A 13,697-nucleotide genomic window follows, 5' to 3' on the forward strand; every position below is an offset into this window, starting at 1 on the left:
GCTTGCAAAGGAGTCTAAGTAGGTGCGCTCTCTGAGATGTATGCAAGTAAAGGCAATGACAAGAAGAGGGCATTGAAATGCTTGATGCACATTCTCTTTGTTTGCTGGGGAGTTTAACTGATGTCAGCATGTTCTGGAAGAGCTGCTACTTTCTGTAGTTGGGGTTTATAAGAGAGCCTGTGGAAAGCTGAGGTCTTTCAGTGGGCTTAGTAACAACAGGTAAGTTGTTTATTTCTAGAGAAGTGAAAGACTAAGTTAGCAGATAAAGGAGTCTGACTGGCAGAGCACAGAGGGTCGTTGTTGGTGGTGCAGAGTCCGGTTGGAGGCCTGTAACCAGCGGTGTTCCTCAGGGGTCTGTGCTGGGTCCGGTCTTGTTCAACATCTTCATCAATGACCTTGATGAGGGGATAATGGCCACCCTCAGCAAGTTTGCTGATGATACGAAGTTGGGAGGATTGGCTGACACGCCTGAAGGCTGTGTTGCCATTCAGCAAGACCTGGATAGGCTGGAGAGCTGGGCAGAAAAAAAACGGATGAGGTTTAACAAAAGCAAGTGTAGAGTCTTGCATCTGGGGAGGAATAATTCCATGCACCAGTACAGGTTGGGGGATGAGCTGCTGGAGGGGAGCTCTGCAGAAAGGGACCTGGGTGTCCTGGTGGATGACAGGTTGGCCATGAGCCAGCAGTGTGCCCTTGTGGCCAAAAAGGCCAATGGCTTACTGGGGTACATTAAAAAGAGCGTGTCCAGCAGGTCGAGGGAGGTGATCCTCCCCCTCTACTCTGCCCTGGTAAGACCTCATCTGGAGCACTGCGTCCAGTCCTGGGCTCCCCAGTACAAAAAAGACAGGGATCTCTTGGAAAGAGTCCAGCGGAGGGCCACGAAGATGGTGAAGGGCCTGGAGCATCTCTCCTATGAGGAAAGGCTGAGTGAACTGGGTCTGTTCAGCCTTGAGAAAAGGAGACTGAGAGGGGACCTGCTCCAGGTCTATAAATATCTAAGGTGTGAGGGGCAGAATGGCGAGGCCAGACTGTTTTCAGTGGTGAGTGGAGACAGGACAAGGGGAAATGGCAGGAAACTGCAGCATAGGAAGTTCTGCACAAACATGTGCAAGAACTTCTTTACAGTGAGGTGACGGAGCACTGGAACAGGCTGCCCAGGGAGGTGGGGGAGTCTCCTTCTCTGGAGATGTTCAAGACCTGCCTGGATGCCGACCTGTGCGACCTACTGTAGGGAACCTGCTTTGGCAGGGGGGTTGGACTCGATGATCTCTGGAGGTCCCTTCCAACCCCTACAATTCTGTGAGTCTTTGACAGAGAAAGGCCAGATCATTTAATTCTCATAGCATTAGTAGTTTGCCTCAAAGGTTGTTATTTTCAGTTGCTGCAGATGAACTTATCCTTCCACTGCCTTGTGTGAAATAGCAGATGTGCCATATATCTGAGTGATAATAGTGGTGAGCAGGATTTTGCTTTTTGCCATGAGCAGTTTGTGAATGTGACTGTTATGGTGTGCAGGTAACCAAGGCACGGTTAAAGGAAGCAACTTTTGTAAGTTTGAATTGTGTGTTGTACTTACCCCTGCTAGCATCATGCAGAGTTGGGTTCGGATACCTATGAAAGGTCAAACCTTTCTCAGGCCTACAACGTAATGGAGGAAGCACATTTCACAACACATTGTGGTTTATGACTCTCTCTGACCTTTTTTTGCCCTGACCCTATGGTAACTGAGATTGACAGCTGGTGCCCACTGGGCATTTAGGGACATTACAAACCATCTGCTTTTTAAATTTGAGGAACCCCCTCACCAAATGAAGTGGCATCATCTTCCAGTTCTGCTAATGGACTTCGACATCCTTGACCGCTTGAACCTGCACAAAGGAGGGACACAGCAATTAAAAATAAACAGTGACATTCTCAAGCGCCCGTGCTTGCTCTGATTGAGGCTGAGAGCACCAGCAGTGCATGGATTCCTTTATGCTGTTGCCTATGTAAATTGCCATCTGGGGTTGATTATCCATACAGCAAAAAAAGAAAAATTATATATGTGTGTTTGGCAAAAAGCTTTGACACAGCAAACAGTTCACTATCCGATTGAGTTAGTAGTATTTGCTCACTAGTGCTTGAAATCCACCTTGAAGAGCATGAACCCAGGATTTCTGCAGCAAAAACATAGTGTTGGCAGAATTCTGAATGTCCATTAAGATTACTTCAGCGGTCTTTCAATCTCTACAGTCTTCCAGTTTATAAACTGTAACAAGTTATGACATTTTTATTTCTCTTTTATGAAACTTCCTGGAGTTAAATATTAAGGATTGTTGTTTTTTTTTCCTGCAATACTGATTCATTTTATTTTACTGATAGATCTGGCCCTCATGATTTGAAAGTATTGAGCTATGTATACTCTGTTTAGTGAATGTAGTTTGTGAGTTTTGTGTATTTTGTAGCATTCATTAATTGAAAAAGGGAAGAGTTCTTTTCAGTGGGGGGGGAAGAATCTTTGTCTTCCTTACAGTTGAAAAGGACAACAGAAGCTTTAGAACAGGAACCACATAAAAAGCCAACAAAACAAATGCAAAAGAGACAAAACCTGAGACTTGTTACTGATTGTTACCTGAGTTGTTACTGATTGTCTTAAAGGAATAAAAATGTGTGTGAAAAGTAATGTAAAATGAGTGGGATGTAGTTTTCTTTCTGCCCAGTGTTAGTGATTCTAGTTTTGAACTGTGCAGTCATAGGCACGATAAAAGTGGAAGACTGCATGAAACAGATGATCATATGCTGGTATTCCTTTAAAGAGATGAGGCTTCAGATTAGGAACTAAAAATTGCAACAAGAAGTTGTGAAAAACTGTAGAAGAGGGCAAATTGAAGTAAGTGAGGAGTTGGGGGTGCATGTTCACAGTAAGTGGGTGTAAGTCAGGGAGGTAGGCTGAAGTTGGTTTGTAGGGATGCTTGCTTAAAAGCAAGAGAATTGCATCTTGATCAGTTGGTAGTATCCTGAAAGTGTTAATTCAGTGTTGTCTTGGGTGTGATTGGCTGCCATAGGTATGTAGCAGTCACAAAGCGTGTGTGTGGGAGCCAGGTACAAAGACCACTTTTTTTTTGTTGTTGTTCCTGGGAATTCTAAGTAGCAGAAACTTGCTTTCAACTTTATATTCAAGTTTCCATCTGTTCTGTTTAATGTAATTGGTAATTAATGTTACTGCAAGTTGATCCAGGCTGCATGTCATGTGAATGTTAGCAGCTTCACTGGAACACAGATGAAAATAAAGTGTGCTGCCATTTTGTAATGCCTTTTGTCAGAATTTTGTGAGTGATTTGACAACTAAGGAGCTGAGTTTACTGGTAAATGATTGGTGCCTATCTGTAGGGGATCGTTTGGGGATTTTTGCTGTGCACTGCAGCTGAATAATGTGTCTGGCTTAATAGAATACAAGGTTATTTCTTGTGTCATAAAATTGTGGGCCACCAGTAATGGACTGTCCTTCGGAGGTGCATCTCAGATGTGCGTCTTTGATGTCAGGTTTCTGATCTGTTAGGTGTGACTGAGCTGTTACCATTAACAGGAAGAGCAATGTTCATGCTGAGTCCAACCTTCACAGTCCCTCGTCTTTGCACTATTGCTGTACTACCTCTCAAAAGTGGCAAGAATGTTTATGAAGTGCTCCTCTGTAGCTGGAGATCTGTCATCCAGGTGTTTTGGTACTTTGATGTACTTTTAGGAGGTCACCTGAGATATCAAGTATGAACAAAATGGGACACTTCTTTCTGTTTTCTAGTCAAATCTTGTGGTAAATGAGTATCAGTTTAAGCCAGTAGTAGATCTTGTCTTGACAAGGGCCTGTTTGCTGTCAGACTGTACTGACTTTATGGACTTGTAAGAAGTATCATTTTCCAAGTGTGATACTTGGAATAGCTTCATGGCTTCATATGCTTCTATGATATGAAAAGATCTTTTCAAGCTTCTTTGTTGGCTAAATAACATTGGTCCATTTTCTAGCAGGCGTTCTGTAGCTTTATGGTCCAACCAACAAAGAAGTTCTCCCGTGTCTGATAAAATAACTCAAGTAGTGAAACCACCATAGTTACTCAAACTGTAACAGATAATTCAGCTTTTTCCTCGTGATTAGTTCAGCCTAACTGAAACTAGTTCTTACTTCATCTGTTTATTAAAGCTCAATGCACAGAGGACTTCTAATGCCAGTGTATTTAAGGACTTTTTTTTTTTCTTTGCAAGATCAGAGTTGTGCTATTGAAATCTTGTCAGAGAACACATTTCAGTATTTAAATCTCAGAAATTGAGGTTGGTGCAAAATCCACTGAATAGTATCACAAAGATGCGTGTATGTAGAATTTCATGGTGACATTTTAGGTAGTTGTTTACTACTTTCATCTTCTATTCGGCAGCCCTCAAAGCATACCTCATCCAAACTTCATGATATCTTGATTGTCTTTCGTTTTGTACTGTGAGTAGGAGACGTTGTATTTTCTATTACATATATGTGACTTCTGTTTCTGTACCTGCTTCTTCTGAGGCTTCTGGGATTTTCCTTACTTACACAGTGAGGCCAGAACTGGCCTTTAAGATGCTAGGTAAGAAGCCTCGTCTTGGACGTGGCTTGTTTGTAAAATCTCTTCCATTCCCCTTCCTAAAGGTTTTTGATAGAAAAATACCTTGTCACTGAATGCAGTTCACTATGTAGCAGTTGTGTCAAATAATGCAAAGTTAGTGAGATCTACTTCAAACTAATTGTTTTATTTCACTGTTCTTGGGAACCTATTCTGGAACAGTTTTTCTGATGGTGTGAAATGTCTCAATTTCCACTCTGCTTTTTCCCTTGAAACTTGGCTATAACTTACTTTTGTTCTGTTAAACTTCTCAGCCAACTTTCCTTCTCATTGAAATGCTGTGGGGAAGGGAAGTTCAGAAAAATCTGCAAGTGTCTGGGGGGAAAGAATGAAATGTAACTAGTAAAATTGCCTCCTGGTGAGAAGGCAGTTTGTAATACATATTAAAATATGTGGGTAATAAAATATAAGAATCTCAAATCCTAAATCAATAAATTAAACATACACATAATGTTACACATGCAATTTAATTCAGTACAAGTATCAAAACTGTTTCTTTAATTGTCTGGCACTTCTAAAGCATGGATTGTGTTTGTTGGAGATTTTCCCCTTTCCTAGAAAAGATCAGAGTGAATCCTACTGGTTTTGCATCTGCTGTGGCATTTACTTGAAAGCAAAACATGCGGGATTTGGCTTATATTGGAAAGTATTCTTTTGACGTTTAAGGATATTATCAGTTGTTTTGGAAGAATTAAACTCCTCAGCACAGTTCTTTGTGGTTAAGTAAAGGATTAAAGACCTGATCCGGTGCCTGTGGAATAAAATTTAGATCTGGCAATAAAAACTTCTCAAATCTTCTTGGCTTGATCTCTTGAGAGAATAGAAAGAGCAGATGCTGAGCTCTTTTAAAGATCAGTTCCCTCATTTTCAATGTATGGTTTTATAATGTTTTGCTGTTTATCATTATTTAAACTTAAAAAAACAAACAAAAAAAACCCCAGCAAACAAAAGGAAAGAGACAACAACCTAAAAGAAAGGACTGCATTTTAATTGTGAAAGAAACATTCATAATGAACCTCAGGCTTTGAAAAGGCTTAAAAAGGGACTTGTATCTTTCTATTTTTTAACTACTCAATAGTGAAGTACAGTAGCTCATATCTCCTGTGATTTTTATTGAGTATAGTACATGTATAGTAAAATGAGAGAGTAAGGTCAGGATTTTGTGTCAGGCATATTCTGTTCAGGACCAGGGATAAGACATAACAGAGAAGGAGTTGGGTGCATATCATGGGGTTTGTTTGTCTAGTTTGTCAGAGAAGAAGGGAAGGCAGCCAGAGGGAGAGCAGCCAACCTGAGCAGCGCTAATCCAAACCACGCACTGTATTTTTGGAGCTTGTGTGTCTAATGTGATCTCTGTAGGCAGAAAAGTGGCCTGGTCATCGTTGGCCAATTAACTCTTCAAGTACTGGAATTCATTTTCAGCACAGTTTTCCTTGGTGGAGGGTCTAGATAAATACAGTTTGGCTGCAGAATGCCTTCTAATGTACGAGGAAAAATTATCCAGGAAGTTATTTGTGTTTCTTCCTCCAATGGAGCTGAAAAGGAATGAACTCGTGTTGCATCTGTCCACCTGCAACGTCTGTAAATGATTGGGATTCACAAGAAAGTGCAGCTTTAATGGAAACAGTGCTGTTTTCTGATATATAAGTTCTGCTGTATTTCTGTGATGCTAATTGCTTGTTACAGAATACCTGCAGTGTTGACTGGTTGTGGCTAACTGATGACATGATTTAAAGTATGGTGCCTAGTAGTTGGAAAGTGTAGAGATCGACTTCTGTTGTAGAATTGGTATTCCCTTCAGTGGGATTCAAAATGGGAATGAAATATGGGATTGTCTTGGCTGTGTCTGAGTAGATGAACCTTACGTTTGTCCTTTGGTACCATGATTCATTTTCTTGGGTAAACCAAATTTTTTTCTTCTGTTCAAATTTTAATAGCCCATTTGTCCATGAAAATTTTTAAAAGCTCAGAAAAAGGCTTAAAAATGCTGTTATAGGAATACTAGGCAGGAAAGTAACTGAACTGAAATAGAGGAAACCCACGGACTGCAAGGAAAACTGTACAGGTAGAGCTTTCCTGAGGTTGATGTTGGCACTGCAGTGCACTGCTATGAGCCCAGCTGGCTGCTGTGCCACCTCTGGTCAATATTTTGCATCTTTCTGGGGATTATCCATGTACTGAGTTTCTGGATCTGTGGCAAAAGCTCGGTGTCCAAATACAGAAGTGCCACAATTGCAGAAATGGAATAGGTTCTTACATACCGTGTTAGTGAGTGAATCAGTTTCAGCTCAGCTAAATATGGAACAAATGTGCAGGTTTGCGACCATAGAACAAAGTCAAGAAGAAAACTGAATGTCTCAGCTTTTAAGATGATACCTGACATTTAGATTTATTGCTTTACTTCCTTCACATACTCGTTTTCTTTTTTTTTCCCTAACCTATTTGCATTTCACTGTTGTCTTTTCCAGTCTCTAAGTTTGTTCTTAAAGATGACTGATCTTTTCTACTTCTGCCATTGCTTGAAGAAACCTTTTTTTTTTCCCCATTGTTTTTCTCACTGCTCTGTTTGAAACCAGTACCAACCAAGGTTGATGGAAACGAGTTCAAAAACGCTGTCCCAAGGTTTCTCACCTGTCCTTAGTTGGAGTCTGATGAAACATGAATAAATAGCGAACACTGTTATTTTCTTTATAAAGAGCAGTTTCTGATGATGTACGAGTAGGTTCCAGTACTTGCTCTAAAGGATATGCCAGCTGTTGATCCTAGCACTAAAGTCTTTTATTTTCTGTTAAAAAGAAGCCCTGCAGCTGTCCAAAGTGTGTGCTCTAAGCAGTGTCCTGTAAGTTGTGCACAGGAGGTGATGCCTTCAGTCTGGGATGCAACTAATAAAAACCTGCTTTTATCGTGGGACTTTGTAGGATGCCTCCTGTGTAACAGTTGCTAGTCCAGTGATCAGGTGTTGTGTTCTGGTGTTTGTGTACCCTGGAGTTCAAGATTAGTTTGAAAATAAGTTAATGGTCATGATGCTAGTAACCACAAACTAATGTCCAAATGCCTTTTTGTTTAAAGTTTTCAGTAACTTTTTAAAGCAAGGAATGGTTGTTCTGTTTACATATGTCTTTGCTTAAGCATTGCTTCTGCTGGGTCATTAACTTTATTTCTCTTAATTTATCGGGTAGAATTGTGCTCTGTGCAGTTCAATTGAAAACAGATCCACACATGCATGTACATACTTTGTTCGAGCAGGAGTCTTATTGGAATGCTTGTGTAGTGGTGGGGAAGGTAACCTCCTGCATGGGAAACATAGCTTTCACCTGGAGTTCCTGCTGCAAATGTAACTTTAGTTGGAGTAGACTTACTAAAAGCATGGAGTAACTGTCATGTTTTAAAGTTTTAATTTCCAGTGCTGGAGGCTTTGGCAAAATTTCAGTAACCAGAATTGAAGGAAGGAATGTCACTTTTTGTTCTTCCTTGGTCATCCATATTCAGTGCAATTCCTCATTTGATCAGGTTGTTAAGAAGTAGAGCTGCGCAGCAATGCTGTGTTAAGTAATCATGCTCTGTGTATTATAAAGTTCTGATCAGATCTGAACAGTGACAAAAAAAAAAGTGGATTTGAGTATTGAAAATCTTACTTAACCAGTGCCCTTGAAGGTAAACTTGTGCTAGATTTGACCCAAAGGTATAACAGTATGTGGCTGGGGAGTTAGTACCCAGGAATCGAACGTGTCTGTCATCAGAGTGTTTTCTTGATGAAGTGTGATGGAATCCAGCTCGCAGCTCAGCACCACCCAGCCTTGCTCGCTCTCTCCAGGTGAAGTGGGGGAGAGAATCAGAAAGGTATAAATGTGAGGACTCGTAGGTTGAAATAAAGCTGTGTGTCCAAGCAAATCAAGGGATTAATTCACTCCTTCCATTGGCAGGCAGGTGTTCAGCCACACCGGGTAAGCAGGGCTCATCATGCATAGTGGTTTCTTGAGAAATCAGATGCAATCACTCCAAATGTCCCCCTGTCGTCCTACTTTCCCCCAGTTCTTATTAGTAAGCATGATGCCACATGATATGAAACATCCCTGTTGCCAGTTTGGGACAGCTGTCCTGGCTGTGTCCCCTCCCAGCTCCTTGCTGTTGTTTCAATCTCAGAAGCTGGGAAGCCCTTGGCTCTGTGTAAGCACTGCTCTGCAGCAACTGAGCCATCAGTGTTATCACCACTATTTTCATCAGAAATCCACAATACAACATCATATGAGTCTCTATGAAAAAAAATTAACTCTATCCCAGCCAAAAACGTAACATGAAATGTTATTACACTATAGGAAGTCCTATGGATTTCTTGCCTTGTACTGTCTTCCCAAGATTGCAGATTTCCTGCTCCTTCAGAAGAGTAAATCATATTCTGTTATTGCTGTGAGAACTGCATGAGAATTGACTTTGCTCTTTAAACATTTGTTCAGCTCATCAGATTCTGTTGTCCTGTGCCTGTGACAATAACGTGTATTGTTGAAAATAAATGTAAGACATCTCTTTGGCATTCTCATAATACTATATTGTAATAGTCCATGCACTTTGAAAGGAAAAGTAATACTGGAGAAAGCCAATATTTACAGTATCTGCTAGAATAATATAATTATGTGCACTGACCAGATAGTACTGTGATGAACACGATACAAAAGCTTAGATACAGATTTTCATTTGCAGCTTGCTGGAATGAAAACTACAAACTCTCAGGTTCTTGGTTATAAAGATCAGCTTGAAAGCATGTGCTGTAAAATTTGGTTGGTTTCTCCTCCTCTTCTGAAGCGTAAATAACCAAATATAAATGTTTCACACTTCAGGAATCACGAGAAGGTCAAATAACATTTTTTAAGGAGTCACAGTAACTGGTACATCTTTAAATACATAAACTGTGGACATAACCTGGAAGGCCTCTGTGAAAGCTTTCATCCTTAGCTCCAGTGGTTGACCTGTTTTCTATGTAGATAACTTGTTTTATTTTTTTTTTTTTAAATACATGGTGAGTAACAGATCCTGCCCAGGAATGCTAGAGATGGTGTTACTGCTTGTTTGGTTCAGGTAGTAGAAATCGGCAATTAGAACAGATTAATTCATTGGAAATAAGGATCCTGTTACGTGTGGAGACATCAATATCTTTTCTTCAGCGAAAAAGGGACAGAAGTACTGAAAATTATGCCAAAGTTTTGGTGTTGTTTTTTTTTTTCCACTTAAGATCAGCGTGAGCCTTCAGCACCTTTTGAAGTTTCTCTGCTCTTTCATCAATATTCATATGACCACACAGTTTTGGTTTTTTTTTTTCCCCATTTCAATCAGTATGTTCTATTTGCTTTTTCTTAATATCATATTCACTATATAAGTAATTTCAATAGACTGCTCATCATTCCTGGAAGAGCTGTTTCTGTCTTACGTGTCCTCGTATGTGGGACTGCAACAAGTTAAATGATAGCTTAGGAAGAAAATATGCTATTAAAACTCATTTCAGTTTTGAGAGGTGGGTATTATTCATGTGCCGTTTGCTTTGTCTAGAAGACACTGATCCTACTTGTAAAGATGACTTGACAATAATTTGAAGTCTGTAGTGAATGAGGAATATGCAGGTATACCACACTCAAAAGTGGAACCACAGAAAAGAGGACTTTAAAAGGAATACTGAAAATATGAATTTTTATACAAGATTGAAATAAATGCCCAATAAGGCTACGATAAATGCAGTTTGCTCTTCAATCAGCACGACGGGACACTTCTAATTTAGTATAAATGCAAAGTAGCACACAAGTCTTTGTACAATACTAAAACACAAAATCCCAACCTGAACTGTTTTGCCCTGTGTTTTAGAAGAGAACTGAAGGTGTATAGTGATTGACAAAGACCAGTGCTTTGCACGAGGTGCTGGTGTTGCTATTTCAGATTTCCTATTGTTGACTCAATGCCCTTGTTTGAGGAGAAACAGTTGTTTCTACTGAATGTATCCAATTATGTTTCATTCCAGTGTTATGAAATGCTCCTTGATTGCTGGGACTCTAGAGGAGCCTATTATTTGTATTTGCCTTAGGTAACTTGTGTTGTCTTTAATCTCCTATGGGTGATGGAAGTTCTCTGATGTGGTGGGGTCCTACTTTGCTTGGAGCCCTCCCAAGAGGCTTAATGTGACCTTGAGATGCTACGTAAGATTGGAGTTTAATGTAATTTGTTCTGATGTATTAATATTTCTCGGGCATGTGGTTCCCTAAATAGAAGGAAAACGATGGAAATGTCCAAGATGGTAGGAATCAAGATGTCTGTTCTTCCTCCTTACAGCAAGTGTTAGGAGTTAGAGAAGCTCTGATTGCTTTCAAGTCCTTCTTACCGCTTCTATGCCATCTCTGCTTTTTTCTTCACTTAAACTCCCCACCCAAACTTGTTGCTTGTGTTATTAGGCTTCTATGTCCAAATGTGCTTTACTGTGTGCAGATAAATGGTGGTCTTCTGTGAGATCACTCTGAAAAAAATATCTTTGCTGCAAGCTTCAGATTTGCTTTTGGAATAGTAGAAAGCATTTAGAGCTAATGGGATTAGTAAGAAAATATTTGAGGAAGACAGTTGTCTTCAGTTGTCTCAGCTTATATATTATCTTTAAAACATGTCAAAGCTGAATGATTTTCATTTTGTGGATTCCCAGAAAAATTAATGATATTTCCATCAGTGTGGCTTCCTGTGTTGTGGTGGTTGTTTTTTTTTTCTTTAGGGATGGATGGTACTGGGAGGAAGCTAAAGAGCTTTGTAACAACACTATTTGAAAGACAGAAATGAGAATGTGAAGGCAAGGGTTCTATCCATAGGATAGAACTGTTTTAGTTTGGGTTTTGGGGTTGTTCCCCCTGCTGTATACAAGCTTTCTGTTTTAATTTGATTAAGAAAAAAGCAAAAGCATGATCAATTTTTTTCATAAGGGAAATTCCAATTTTCTTCTATTGGGTTGTGTGCACTTTAATATTGCTCATGTTTTAAAGGTTCAGATACAAGAAGAGATGGGCAAAGCATCTATGTCGGATTGAAAAGAGGGAAAAAAAAAAGACGTTAACATTTAAGCATAGCTTTCTGGTTATGGTGTAATTCACAGCAGAAAATTCAGCTGACGTATACATTATAAACAGTTGTAAAAACAGGCATTAGATATTTGCAATCTGTGGTGGACTGAGTTAAAGTCTGTGATGTTGGAGTTATCTGACGTGCTGAGTTAACTCCACAAATCAGAACTGCATTCTGTTCTGCATTCAGTTGTTCTCCCTGCTGGGCAAGGTGATTAGTTCAGCAGTGAAGTTTTAAACTGGCCTTTTCTTTCTTCGGTTTCATCTAGCTGCAGTGTCACCAGCTGGTGCTTTTTACTTGAGTCAGGACGTGGCTAGGCTTCAGCAGAATACAGTGATGTGATTTGTTACAATTATGCACAGTGCTTTACAATATGCGTGCTGCTTTTCTTTCTATTTCCCACCATGTGGAAAATCAAATTTAAACAATGTTAGTTTTTAAGTTTAAATGTGACAATCTTTTTGAGTTTTCATTAGTATGTCTAAATCTCTGGGTGTGTGATGTGATAATTCTCCCAAAGTGAACCTTAGCACAGGTACGTTCTGGAACTTGTTGGGCCTATGTCTATATTTGAAAATGACCACGTAAAAATGACTCCTGTGTCTTCCTAATGTTTCATATGCTGTGGATGTTTCTTGGGAGCATTTATTCAGATTTTTAATTCACCTGTTTTTAAACATGGGTATTTGTAATGGATTCTGTAGCTTTAGTCCTTGCTCTGGTGGGGAAAACTGTAAGAATTTAATAGCATTAAAAAAGCTTGTTGAAAACTGCAGTACCTGTGGTGTGTATGCTATGTGAGAAGTGTTTTCTTCTAATATTTTTAGAAAAGATTTAATGTATGTATATTTATGTGTATATATATTCATATATGTGTATATAAATATATATTTTATATTATTTTATATAAATATTTATATAAAAGTATACACATACATCCCTGTATATAGGAAAAGCAATAAACATGAGTTTCCTTCACCCCTCTCTGATAGAGTCAGCTTTAGATTTTGGTTTACATTCTGCTTTAATAGAGTTAGCTTCATTTTGTGTTAACTCCCCTCCCACCTCTCCTTTTAGCAACAATATTGGGTTTTATCTACTGTTTAATCTGCCTGAAACTGAAATATTAAGGTTTTGGTTGCTGAGCTCAGAAGGCATGAATAATATAATAAAACCTTTCACCACATCTAGCAAGTTTAGTAGGATTTTGTGTGAGATGGCTGCATCACTAATAAGAAGAGGGAAGCACTCCTCAGAGGGCATAGGAGGTCTTATAGGTTGGGAGTGTTGGTTTTTGTTGTTACAGTTAGGGCTGAAATAGGAAAAGCAGATTTCTATAGCTGCTGGTCATCCTTGGTACCACATGGTACCATTTGCAGCCATCAGAGCTCAGTGTTTAATCAGGAAGCTTTTATTTAATGATAAAAGGTCTATGTAGTATTGAAACTTCGTATGCGTAGTGTTGAAGTGACTCTTTTTGAAGCTTGTGAAGGCTTTTTCCCCCCCCCCCCCCCGTCTCCCCTCATCCAGTTACAATTAGGTCTGACTTCTCCCTGCTATATTTAAGAGCATATTAAATGTATTTCTCATGTACATTGTGTGTGTGTGGAAATTCTATCTAGCTGGAGTTTGTAACACTGATAACAATCAGAATTCTGCAATAATAAAAAATGTATCAGTGCTGGAACAGGCAAGTATTGGGGCTTTTGAACCTTCAGAGGAATTTATCATATTTTTATTCGTAAATACAGCAAGCTTTAGTTTCTGTGAAGCAGATGGCTGGATGAAAACAGGAGAAGTCCAAATCAGCCCAGGCAGGTGTAGAGCAAATGTCTCCAGTGAGACAACACCATGGTTGTGGTAAAGTTCTTTACTCTTTTTGGACTTAATTGTTGGGTGATTCAGTCACAAATATCCAGATATGTACCTGTTGCTTAGATCCAATCCCAGTCTTCCAAACAAACGTTCATTTACCTCTTGTGCATC

General features: G+C 39.5%; 1 protein-coding gene across 1 annotated transcript in view; it reads left to right on the top strand.

Moving 5' to 3' along the window:
- Positions 1-13,697, top strand: part of EEFSEC (eukaryotic elongation factor, selenocysteine-tRNA specific) — a 114,237-nt gene that overhangs the window by 36,083 nt on the left and 64,457 nt on the right. The window lies entirely within an intron of this gene.

The sequence above is a fragment of the Lagopus leucura genome, unplaced genomic scaffold, assembly GCF_019238085.1.
Source record: "Lagopus leucura isolate 7727_CA_CO unplaced genomic scaffold, USGS_WTPT01 Super-Scaffold_100026, whole genome shotgun sequence".
Taxonomy (NCBI): domain Eukaryota; kingdom Metazoa; phylum Chordata; class Aves; order Galliformes; family Phasianidae; genus Lagopus; species Lagopus leucura.